General features: G+C 33.0%; 1 protein-coding gene across 10 annotated transcripts in view; it reads left to right on the plus strand.

The window, feature by feature from the left end:
* CTNND2 (catenin delta 2) overlaps window positions 1–14029 on the plus strand; it is a 1175163-nt gene that overhangs the window by 160792 nt on the left and 1000342 nt on the right. The gene's annotated exons all lie outside the window — the stretch shown is intronic.

The following is a 14029-nucleotide window of genomic DNA, read 5'->3' on the forward strand; positions in this document are numbered from 1 at the left end:
TGAACTGTTGTGGGTTTTTTTTGAGCAATTACATTATTTTGAAAAGAAATGAACAGCATCTCAAAGTAGCTACTTAACAGGGGATTGAAATTATTCTCATTTTCATGTAAAAGTTACTTAAGCCTTTCAGCATATTTTCTTAATAGTATATAGATATGTTTATGTTTATGTGCTTATCTAATCAATACCACAAACTTAAAGCAACTAGTCAGCTCCAGTTTGCAGAGCAACATGGTAGGTATTGATGGTGGGGAACAGACTATTAAGACATAATTCCCACTCTAATGAAGCTTAGTTTAATTGAACAATATTCAGATATGCCAAAAATATATATAATACAAAACAAGACATAATCTGTACATGAAAGTAAAAAGAAAGAACTCTGTGAGATCTAAAGAAGGAAAGACAATTTTATAAGATGACCGTCAAGGACTTTTGATGATATTCACAGTCTATTTAACACAATGAGTGTCCCAAGAGAATAGAAATACACTTTAACATCTGCCTCCAGGTTTCTTATTACAACCTCATGCATGGCAGTATAAAATGAATTTCTCTAACTAACCTTATCCATTTCTTATAACTCCTGTATTCCACATTCTCATAGCACTTCTCATTACTGTTATTTTCAAGAGTATTGTGAATGAATGATTATTTTCATTTTTCAAACCACTAAGATGTGGATAGGGACCAAACATTTGATTCAAACATTATAGGAAACTCTCAAGTGAGTGAAATTAACTCCCTTTAACAATGCAAGTTACAATGTTTTTATATTTATATTATTAAAATTACCCAGAGCACTGACAGATTAAATCATTTTTCCAGGTCACCACACCCAGTATGCGTCACAAGAAGGAACTAAACCCAATTCTTTCAAATTCTGAAACCACCTTTTTGGCCGCTATCATGCTACCTCTTTTCAAAGAATTAATGTATTTTATGAACACTATAAAATTATGTATTGAGATGTGCTTTATCTTTTATCCCAGAGCCATGTATAAAGATACTAAATATGATTTAATATAATTTTCAAATATTTACTAATGTCATATTCATTTAATGATTGAATAGCTTGACCAATGAAATCAAGTCAGGCATTGACTATACCACTCCCTAATAGTTAAGAGTTCCCCAATATAATTTGCCAGTCCCCCCATGTCACGAACTAGAAACATCAAATGACTAAAGAAAAATATTCTCTCAGTGATATAAGTCCAAAGGCATGAATAATATAATTTTTCCACTCACTGTCCTATCATGACTTAAAAAAAAGATAGCTATTGTAGCTAATTATTAAAACAACCTTTTTATAATTGCTACTGAAAAAGTCAAAAAGTCACTATTTATTGTCTCCCATATGTCACACCTTATTCTAAACACTTTATAAATACAGCATTTGATCTTCATAATAACTGTGTTAGGTGAGGGCTATGTTTTCCCTATGTTCCAGTTCAGTAAATTGGAGACAAACAGAGGTCAAATTACATACTATGGGTCACAGTATTAGTAAATATCATAGATTATATTTGAACTTGGGTTTTTCCTGCTCTACATCCATCACTTTATTCACTTTGCTACCTAGCTAGCATATATCTTGTTTGTACAAACAAGATATACAAAATAAATTAAATATGGTCTCGATGGGAAGGCATTAAGACAGTATTGACAAAGATGTGGCTCCTGTACAGACCTGCACTTGAGTTCCCCCTTTTCCCAGGGCCTGAGGACATTTTTGCATGCCTTGCCCCTCTGTCTTCCCCCCACACACAAAGAAAGTGCTTCCTCCCTCAGCTCTCTCCAGTAATATGGGGAATCCCAGGCAGTTCCTCAGTTCTGCAAGGAAAACTGAGAAAGGCTTCCCAAAGAACATGTGACTTTGCTTGAGGTTTGAATGAAATGAGAGAAGCTAGAGGCAGATATGACTAGGAAGTTGGTTCTAGGCATGAAAGGCATCCAGTGTAAATGCTCAGTGTTTGGAAATGACCAGGAATAGTAAGGAGGCCCAGTGTTTCTGGATCATGATACTGCATGATAGGGAATAATGAGTAAGAAAACTAAAAAGGTAGGAAAGAGCCAGGTTATAAAGGGGTAGATAAGTAATTTAAACTATTTAAAAGTCTTAAGATGTACAGGTTAAAATGCTTTGAGATATTACAGTATTTAATCATATTAATTCCACCTATTCATACATTCAATCAAATAATTACTGGAAACTCAGTGATGAAGGGAAGACTGTCTCTAGCTAGATTTAAATTTTGAATCCAGCTCATTAATTTGCTCATTAATTCATTCAAAAAGCACTTATTGTATAGACTTTGAATCTCCTGATAATATGTCTTATAAGTAAATCATTGTGTATTGTTTTTCTGCCATGTTTGGTGCCTCTGTTGATAGAGGAATAATTAACCTGTATCTTCATTTAACAAACTTGTTCAGGACATCTTCCTGCTCCCCCAACCCCAGCCTTTTGTTCTTATCTGGGATGGAATATTGACTTACCTCAGTGTAGGAACTACATTTATCAATGCAGATGACAATTCTTCTGGAAACTGTGATCTTAATAGTTGCTGTGGTGCATGGAGATATTAAATAACTCATCCAGGGAAATTCATTGAGTATATAGTATAAGTGAGATGTGAACCCAGGTCTCTTAGAATAAAAGTAATTCCGTCCATGACTTCAGATTGTGTCCAAACTGATTCTTTTAAAAGTTAAATCAGTCGTAAAGTATTATTAGAAGAGTAATCATTTTTTGTTTGTTTCTGGAAGATGACTGAATTTGAAGTCAGAGGAGAAGTCCTTGTCTAGAGTGACTTATATGGTACAGTGGATGCCCTGAGCTTGAGTTCAATGTAGGCATTAATTCAAACTCTTGGTCTGAGTTTCCTCATTCATAAAAAATGGATAAATAGCACCTATATCGCAGAATTATTCTGAGGATCAAATGAGAAAACATTTAGAGTGGTTTACAAATTTTCAAGTGCTATATAAACATTATCATCAGTATTATTTTTATTACCAATATTATTATTATCAGTATCATTATTATTTATGGCTTTGCTTCTTTCTACATAGATAACCATGAAAAATGAAATAATCTGCTATGGATTGGTTCCTTATTTGTAAAAGGAGTAATAATTTAGAAACTTGATTTCTAGCTCTCATACATATGTACCTATAAATATGCATATGTAATATGTTAGCTTTATTATACTAGGATGATAAGAAAGAATGTAAATACTTATAGAGAAATAAAGGGATCTTTTTGATATATTTCTCTTTTGAAGAGAATGTTGTATCTTTGACTTCCAACTACATGTCTTTAGAAAAAATTGTTGAGTATCTATTTAGAAGTTATACCAGACCTTCACTAGTAACAATATATATTGTAAGAAAGCATTATGACAAAATGATAATAATTTGATGTTGGTAAAATATATTTAATTTTTGCTAAAATTTCAAAGGAATAAAAATTTGAAATATGGATATATAACATCAAATATAAGTATAGAATGGTCATAATTAATTCTTCAAGGGGACAGAGAAGCATGGGAATTTCAAATAAAATTGTCCTATAGACTACAGGGGAAAGGAAAGGAAAATAAATTGAAGATGAAGACTTGAACAAAGGCTTAATAACCTAGCCACCCCACAATGATGGAGAGACACCAGAACATAGTAGTGTGACAAGGAAATCACTTTAAAAGACTGATATATATTAATTTAAGGTCACCAAGGAATTCAGCTATGTAATTTCTAAATGAAAACTCAAGTCAGCAGTCAACCTTTTATGGAGTTTTTAATTACAAACAGGAGGAAGAAGGGTATGTGAGAGAGAGAGAGAGAGAGAGAGAGAGAGAGAGAGAGAGAGAGAGAGAGAGAGAGAGAGAGAGAGAAAGGGGAGAGAAGGGAATAGGGCTTAAATATCCCCTCTGCTTAGGCTAGGCCAAAGGCCCAAGCCCTTAGATAGCTGAGAAAAAGAAAAGAGATCAGTCCCTATCACTCACGTGACCAAAATGGAGAAACAGTCTCAGGGGCCTCCACCTCCAGCTTCCTTCAGAGCAAGCTTCTCAGCGCACAACCTCTCAGAGCAAACCCTCTCCAACCTCCCTAGTCGTCAGACCCTGCTATCTTTAAGGAAACCATCCAAGTTCCCTCCCCTCAGTTCTCACATCTACCAATCACTGTCCATGTCTTCCCTGTGCCAATGGTGGCTCTAGCTTAACCCAGGACCGCCCAGAGGTACTTGGCTTTGCACATGTCTGTTGAAGGTCATATTCTCAAATAATTAAATCTTGATCCTTGCTGCAGCCCTTCCTAAATCCTTTTACTCTGAGTAGGGTGGAGATTGTAGTTTCAAGACCTGGTTCTGTCATTCCAAGTGTCTCTATTGTATCAATTCTAAAATCAAGCATGACTCAAAGAACTTCCTGTTCTATGCTTAAGCATAGGTCAAAGCCCTTTCCATTGTTTAGCAAAAGGTTTCTGTCCTAAAGTAGTCTTAGGTAGGGAGGAGAAGGATCCTCCCATGCCAAGGGGTTTCACATTCCAATAGAGTTCTTACTATCAGTAGGAAATTTTTTCCAAGTAAGAAATTTTCCAATGGTGAAATTTCCAACATTCATAAGTCTAAGAAATTTTAAGGTTTACAATCCCCCCTGATGATCATTGGGAGACTAGTCTCCCCATTGATCATTTAACATAATCATTTTGTAGTTCTAAATGCACTTCTAACTATAGATATACACAATATTCAATTTTCTAAGAGAATTAGAATAGTGAGAGAGGAAATAGAAAAGAAAAGAAAGCAAAACCAATGTTTTGCTAGGTGCATTGACAGAAAGCCAAATTAGGGGCAGTCCCTTTTGGCATAAATGTGTACAATTACAATAAATGTTCAATCAAAAGTTCAGTCCAATCAATCATATCCAAAGTTCATTCTTGATCTTCTTGATGAAGTGTAGGTTTTTGGCATCTTTCTGCAACAGTTCATTCTCTGGATATAAAAGTTTCAAGCTTCTTTCTTGAAGATCTTTTCTCGAACAGAATCAAAATCTTTGATTTTTTTATAACAGTAAAATCTTAAATTCTTGGATTTTTATAAAAATACAATCTTAAACAAAAAAAAATTCAAAAATTCTTAGAATTTTAAATTAAAATACAGTAGGCAGTAAATTCATCCTTATTTTTGCCTTAATTTAATTTGCCAAAATTTAGAGATATAAATAATATTTTAAATCATATGCAACTCTCATAAAGGTCACATTCTCCACAAACGTTTTATCATCACTTCATATCTGTAAGGCACTGTGTTAATGATGGAAACAATGTGAAATTAGCCTCCGTGCAAACAAGATACATATAGAACCAAATTTTACACAATACTACAAAGTACCATAATAATCTGGTACTAGATAAGAAATTGAGTAATTGAATAATACAATAGATTGGGTACACAAAATACACAGTAACAAATGACTCGTAATCTAGAATTTGATAATCTCAAAGGTATAAATTATTGAAAAAGAATTTGCAATTTGACAAAAATACTAGGAAAACTAGAAAACATTTTGGAGAAACTAGGCATAGAGCAAAGTCTCACATTATGAAACAAGATAAGGTCAAAATGGATACATGATTGAAATGTAAAGTGTGTGTATATAAGAACTATGGCTAAGGAAAGAATTCATGACTAAGGAAAAGATAAAGAATATCATAGGAGATAAAAATGAATAATTTAGATGACCTTCATTATAAAGGTCTTGCCAAACAGGAAACTGGGGCAGAAAGGGATTTATAGTAAGGGACTTTTTTCTGATAAAAATCTCATTTTGAAATACTTAAATTTATAAAAATAAGAAGTTTTGCAATTGATAAATGATCAAAGCATATGAACAGTATTATAATAAGAAATCAAAACTATTAATAGACATATAAAATGCTCCAAATCACTAAGAATTAGAGAAATGAAAATGAGATATACTTCCTTACACCTATCAGATTTAATAAACATGATAGAAAAGGAAAAATGCCATATATATATATTCCAGGAATTCCAAAAATTCCTGAAAATGACTATGGGGTTGATAATGGAATCTAGGAATATGGATATATTGATTTGGAAATTATGACAAGGGAACACATGGAGGCTGATGAGTTTCTGCCTCCTTATTAGACTTCTTTTATAAACCATATCACTTAATCATTATGTCTCTAATATCTGCCACATTGTCATGTACATAGAGGGCACTTAATACTTGTTCAAGTAATAATTACTTGAAATTAAATTAAATCCACAACTGATTACCATAAATCACTTAAAATATATGAATTATCAACTCACTCAATTTATCAAATCCACTGAAATTCTTTTCATTAGTCTCAATTAATCAAATCCTAGGAGAAATATGCTGGATGTCTTATTAGATAATGGATGTTGAAATAATAACTAGCATTTATATTCTGCTTTAAAGTTTGCAAAATGATTCATAATCACAATGTCATTTGATCCCTAAAGGTATATTATGATGTATCCAAAAATCCAAGTATTTAATATTTGTTAACTACTATACAAACTGTCTTTTCAGCAAATGCATATATTTCACTGTTTTGAATCTGGCCACATCTCTTAACTTTTCTGGACAGAGTTTCTTCAAAATTAGTCCTTCCTGATTCTCAAGTTATTCCCATATCTACTAGGCAATATTGCCTCAAGTTGACTAGTCTCTGAATTTCACTTTTTTATCAGGTAAAAATGGAGATAATGTAGAGAGTCCCAAATGTCCTACGTGTTTAGCCTATTAAAGCTTAAAATCCCAACCTCACAGGGTGTGTTTTTTAAGTGTTTACAAGATACTTTTCAAACTCTAATCACCAAAAACAACTATCATTATTATAGGAGGAGAAGGAGGAAGAACAAGAATAGTAGTAGAGGCCCAGGAAATAGGTTAAATAATCAAAAGAGACCATATAAAAGCAAAGAATACAATGTTATTCTGGAAGTATCAGGAGACTCCTTTTCACAGGTTCATCAAGCAAGAATTCAGTGAGAAGGAAACATTGTTATAATTAGGAAATTTCTTATTCAAAACAACAACTAGAACAATGAATGAAAAAATGGGGTCACACTATAAATAAAATGTAATATGCTCATGACAATGTTTACTTGGCTAATAATTACATTTAGATCATCTTGCGCTGTTGATATGTGCAAGTTTTTCAACCTTAAAAATATCATAACTAAGCTCAGGAATAGGCTAACTGGGAGCACTTAGTATTTCATGCCTGTGAGCATAAATTGTAATACAAGGTTTTACTGCTGCTTCAGCAATAGATATGTTACTGAAAATCTCACTGTAAGCCAAGTTCTGAAGCATGAATAACATTCCATATATATTTAGTGTAGTTTTTATTTAAAAGAAGCTTTGCAGTAGATCCTTCTGTCAGAATCAAAATTTAAGAGTATTTTGAAGGACTAAATTGTATCAACTGACATGATGAAAATTTTAATCCCTAAATCAAAGAAAATAAAGTTTAATATTTATATTTCAAACTAAAATTTGAAATCTATTTGCAGTTATTTATATTTAAAGTACATTTACATAAATAGCACAATGATATTTTATATGTGCATGCATTTATAAGTCGATCTAGTGCCAAGTAAGCACTTACTATATGCTAGACATTGTGTTAAACACTTGGTGTGTAAAGAGGCAAAAACACAATCTTTATCCTCAAGGAACTCACATATTAATTGGTGAAATTAGGAAACTACAATGTACAAGTTATATAGAGAAGAGATGAAAGGTAATTTCTGAAGGAAGGCACTAGAAGTATCAGGGATCAGCAAAAGCCCTGATGCTATTTTAGCTGATTCTTGAAGGAAGATAGAAAAACCAGGAGGTAGAAATGGAGGATATTCAGGTTCGGTTCTGGGAGTCAGGGAATATGAAAAGAACACAATGGAGAGATGGTATCATGTGGGAGTCACAACAATGGGGCCCATGTTACTGGGTTATAGAGTATTTGAAGTGAAAGTGTATGACTGGAAAGGGGAAAAGGGAAAAGATTATAAAAGGCTTTAAATACCAAATATAGGATTTTATATTTGATCTTGGAGTTAATGGGGCTAAGTGGGGTAGTGATAAGGTCATACCTCAGTTTTATATAACTTACTTTGGCACTTAAATAGAAGATGAATTAGAAACCAACAGAGGGGAGACCAACTAGAAATAAGTAACCCCTTTCTACTTCTTTGCAAATCTAGGTTTTTAAATATTTCTTTTTGATGGTCAACACATAATAGCTACCACTAGTATCTTAGAGAAGATATTAGAGATTTGGCATTTGTAATTTATTCAAGAGAAAAAAACAGACATGCATTTCTTTTTTTTTAATAGCATGATGGGTAGTAAGATTTTATAATTCTACAATGTTGAAGTTAAATTATATATTACAATAAATATGGAGTTTTCCAAGTCTCCAGGTGTATTTTCCTGAAATTTAAACTTTATCTTACATTCTACATTTTCATTTCAATGGACAGAAGCAGCCTAAACAATAAAAAGATGTGTTATCATTTTGAAAGTTTTTTTTGAGATTCCAAGATATTAGGTAGCAGGAATGTTGGAGAGCTAGCAGAGAGGAATGAGTGAAAATGAAGTTTTAAATCAAGAGAACTCCACCTCTACCACTATAAGTTGACTATCTTTTGTTAACTAGTTTCTGAATTCTCTGACTTCTTATTAAATGTATAGATTAATAGAGTTAACTTAGCCAACAGATGACTGAGAATTTGGAAATGCCTAATTTATTCCTTTAATAGATTCATGATTCCATTAGTTTGGATACTCCCTCCATGGGTTATGTATTATTAGAGTTTGTAACCCTGTGAGATTTACACACATTTTTCTTCTGTTTATAATGTAAGTTTCTACAAATCTGCCCTAAAGAATTGTATAATATCCAAGTGGCATTTTACTAGTAAAAAATCTATAATTCAAGGACTTTATCTATTACTCCACATTTTTACTGTTTGACCAACTCCACCTCTCCTTTGCTAGTCATACATATAGTCTTGATTATTTCAAACAGCTTCTCACATGCAAGTCATAATTGGAAATATGGCAATGCATTGCAATTTACTAATATCTTTCAAGTATCTTTCCATTGCCTGTGTATTTAACTTGATATTTAAAAAATGATTCCATAATCCATGAATTAATAGAAAAACATTGAAAATATTGGTATTAAAAAGAGTTGGGGGGGGGGGAAGCTTGTAGACTCAGTGGATAAAGATCCAGAATTCGAGATAGGAGATATTAGATTCAAACTTGACCTCAGGCACTTCCTGACTGTAACCCATGGCAATTCACTGAAGGCCAAATTGCTTAACCCTTTACTGCTATTCTGCTGTGGAACCAATACTTAGTAAGGGTTTTTTAAAAAGAGATGAGTGCTTTCTCTTGTTTATCTTTGTCAGGAAGAAGCTTGAAAAAGGATCATTGTAGTACTTTTTACTTTGGGGGTTTGTTTTTTGTAATTGCTCAAATACAATCCTGTCTGATATCCTCATCCTATTCAATTCTATGATGTGTCAGGGATTATTTTCCTTTTTGTTTATATTTAAATCCTGAAGCTCAATTGCACTGCCTGGCACATAATAAATGCTTAATAACCTAAACTAGTCTAATATATATCTTCCATTACTTTTATATTGATGGATTAACTCAATTCTTTGCCCATCCCACCATATATCAAATATCTGTAATATAAATTGTATAAATGTGGTTTCTCAATTAACAAGCATTTTTTTCTCCCCTTCACTCCGAGCCCAATTTCAAGAAAAAGGAAATAAATAGAAAAACTTTACAACAGATCTAGTCAATAAAAAAAGTCCACAAAGACATGTTGCAAAATGTCTCATTTTGCATATTTTGTCCATTTCTTCTATTAGGAATCATAAATAGGAATTTTGATTAATTGTTACCAATTAAGTGAACAGAGTTTTTCAAAATAGTTCATTTTTTAAATGTTGTTGATTTAAATTATTTCCTTCCTTCTGTTCTCTTCTCTAAATCATTTCATAAAAATCTTCTTAGATTTCTCTGAAATAATATCCCTTTTCTTTTTCACAGGACAATAATATTTTATTACATTAATGTATTATACTTTTCCTTTAAAACATTTACCTTCTGTCTTAGAATCAATACCATATTAGTTCTAAGAAAAGCAGTATGGAATAGTCATTGATGGTTAAGTGACGTGCCCAGGATCACACAGCTAAGAAGAATCTGAGTCCAGATTTGAACCCAGGAGCTCTCATCTGTATACCATAGGTTTTTTTTAGCCATTCCCCCAATAGGTGAACAAGCTCAGATTTCTAAGTTCCTTAGCACTACATAAAAAGAACTGCAGCAAGTATATTAGTATCCCTAAGTCCTTTCCCCCTTGCTTTGATCATTTTCCATATAGGTCAGTATGTTTCAATTCCTTGGATTCTTTCTTTTGAGTGAGCATGGATCCCACTAAGGAGATTCTTCAGGGTTCTGGTGTTCAAAATAATGAGGAAAAATGTCTTGAAAGCAACATTTTCTACAGAATTTAAAGATAGATAAGAGATCACTGTTGTATTTTGCTTTTGCATAGGACAGCAATCATAAACACATGAAACTTCTTTTCAAACACATGCCTTCCTTGTTTATTCCTCACTTGATGTTCAGAAGACCATTGATCAATTACATGAAGCTGTCTTTTCAGTAGATTGTTTAAGCAATCGCTTTGTCCTGAATCAGTAATCACAACTGAATCATAGTGAGTATGTATTCTGTTATAGAAAATTACTTATCAAAGCTTTTATATTTCTTATCCATGCTTTCATGGAAATTGAGGTGGTAAGGAGTGGAGGAGTGGCATACTGGTTAGGGCACTAGATTTGGAGCCAATTAATCGGGATTTAAAACCTATCACATATTCTTATTAACCTTGTGACCCTGAGAAAGTCACTTAAGCTCACTTTGCTTATAAGCTCCCTGTACTAACTGGGAGTTGGACTAAATGTCCTCTAAAGTCTTTTCCATTCTATATCTATTCTTTGATGTGACAGAATCACATAATCCCAAATGTGCAATGAACTTCACTGGCCATTTAACTCAATCTTGGCCTATATAAAAATCTCTGTACTGCCCTTCTGACTAGTCATCCAGTAATTCCTTTCAGACCTTTAATAGGATCATCCTTTCAACTTTGGAATGACTAAATGTTAAGAAGTTAATCATTCACGTTTAGATATATTCCTAAATTGTTAATCAAATAATGTTTATTAAACACCTACTATGTTCCAGGTATTGTCCTAAGTACTGGGGATGCAAAAAAAGAGATGAATAACATTCCCTGCCCTTAAGAAGCTTAAATTCTAGTGGGAGATACAACATACAGACAACTATATACAAAGCATACTATATACAGAAAAAATAGGAAATAATTAAAAGATGGATGGTACTGGAATTAAGAGGACTAAGGAAGGAAAGGATTCCTAGAGAAGGTAGAAATTTGAATCTAGGAAAGTCAGTATTCAAAGCAGAGGAGGGAGAGTGTTCCAGGCATGGAACACAGCCAGAAAAAATACATTAGAAACCAGGATATGGGGCATCTCCTTGGTGGAAGAGCCAGGAGGCTAGTGTCTCTGGATTGAATACTGTATGTTGGGGAAAAGGTGTAAGAAGTCTGGAAAGGTAAGAGGGAACTAAGTTATGAAAAGTTTCAAATGCAAACAAATGCTTTTGTATTTACTTCTGGAGGCAATAGAAGGTCACTGAAGTTTACTGTGTTTGTTTGTGGAGCTGTAATATAATTGGATCTTTTTTAGGAAAACCACTTAAGTAGCATAAGGAGAGTAGTTTGGAGTGGAGAGAGACTTGAAGGAGGCAAATCCTCCAGAAACTATTGCAGTAATGAAGGTATGAGGTGAAAAGAGTCTGCAGTAGAGTAGTACTTGTGTCAGAAGAGAGAAGGGGTCTTACTTGAGAGATGTTGTCAAAGTCCTTCCTTCTGAAGCCAAATAGGAAAAAAAACACATCCCATTTTCCTGATTGCAACAAGTCTTTCAAATGCTAGAAAATATCTCCTCAATCTGCACTGTCTTCTATGCTTCAGGCCAGATTTCCCCTTTTCCTTCAATTGATCATTTTATGGTGGTCTCATCATCTTGGCGACCCTCTTCTGGATGCTTTTGAGTTTATCAATGTCATTCCATGTGTCATCCTGATTGAAACATCATATTGAAAATGCTTTACAACCAGGGAAACATATAGTAAAATAGCCTATAATTTTCTTCTGTAAAGTTAGATTCTCCTACTGCAGTCTGAGGTTGCATTAGATTTTTAAATAGCCCTTTCACAATGTTGACTCCTGCCAAGCAGCAAAGGAACTAAAGCTGCTATATATTTTTCTGCTGAATTACTATGTCCATTTTTAAAATTTCTGAGTTTTGATGTCATCTAAGATTTCAAATGTGTCCCTTTTCAGTTTCATATTAGTTTTCTCAGATATTAATATAGGCTATAGACCTGTAGGTAGCATCTAGTTTAAATATTTCATTTTAAAGATTATAGAACTGCAGCTGAGACAGTTAGTAGCTTGTCCAAATTAACTCAGGTAGAAAGTACCAGAGGTAAGATTAGAAGTTGGTACCATAAATTTTACAGTCGTCTTCTCATAGCAAAGACTGGTAAGTAGTTTATTACTAATTCATTTTTAAAATGTGAAGAAACTGAAGAAAAAAGGTTGTGATTTGCTCATATTCACACAACTGATAAGAACTTGATACTCAAAAATATTCATTTTATTCCGAAATATTTCAGAATCTATTGTCTATATACAGGCCTCCACTCTTTCTACTCTAATATTCTGCCTATACGAAGTAGTCAGTTTCTTTAATGAGACCTATTATATCTGAATAGTGCCTCAACTCTATTAAAATGAATAAAGACATAGATTTTTCTTTCTCTTTCATAAGGAATCATTTTTACAAAGGCAATCACTAATATCTTGGTGTTTTTTTTTTCTCACATAGAATATAAGTTTCCTGAAGGTGGAGACATTTTTGTTTTGTTGTTTGTATTCCTAAGCCCTGAGCACATATTAAGTATTTGAAAAATCTTCCTTTGATTGTATTTACTATTTTATGCTTTAAACTCCATATTGTTTTAAGGTTCGTATAATATACCAACTATAAAATGAAAGTATTCATTCAACTAAAATTATTTTAAAACAATTAAAATATAATTGATGAGAGAAAAAAGTCAATTGTGTCCATCAGGTTTCCTAAGCCTCACACCAATTTAAATTTATCTAGGTGAATTATAACTTTTTGAGCAAATCTGTTTTTTCCTTTTTCTTAACACCCGACAAATTAAAACTAAATTCTCACTGGTATTTCAGAAGCTTTCTATATTTCAGTTATGATGGCATTAAAACATACTTGTTCTGCATACAACTTTTAGAGTAGAATTAGGATATCATGCTCTTAGTAAACCTTGTCACTAGTATTTGGGATGTTTGCCTTTATTAAAAGAATAATAGTCTGATATTGAAGGAATCAGACTTTCTTGTCATGATTCTGTTACTTTCTAGTTCTTTGACCTTGATCAAATCACTTAACTTCCTTGGCACTAAATTTTCTTATACATTATGTAAAACGAAGGTACTTAGACTGCATTGTCACTATAACTTTTTTTTAAATCCTTACTTTCCTTCTTAGAATCACTACTGTGTATTGGTTTCAAGGCAGAAGAGCAGTAAAGGCTAGGCAATGGGGACCTAGTGACTTACCCAGGGTCACATAGCTAGGGAGTGTTTGAGGCAAAATATGAACCTAGGACCTCCCATCTCTAGGCTTGACTTTCAAAGTACTGAACCACCCAGGTCCCCCTACAACTTTTTTCAGTATTCTTTTTATAAAAAATATATTTTGGTTACATTTTAATTCTCCCTCCTACCCAATCCTACATAAGAAAAGGTAACTATT

The sequence above is a fragment of the Monodelphis domestica genome, chromosome 3, assembly GCF_027887165.1.
Source record: "Monodelphis domestica isolate mMonDom1 chromosome 3, mMonDom1.pri, whole genome shotgun sequence".
NCBI lineage: Eukaryota > Metazoa > Chordata > Mammalia > Didelphimorphia > Didelphidae > Monodelphis > Monodelphis domestica.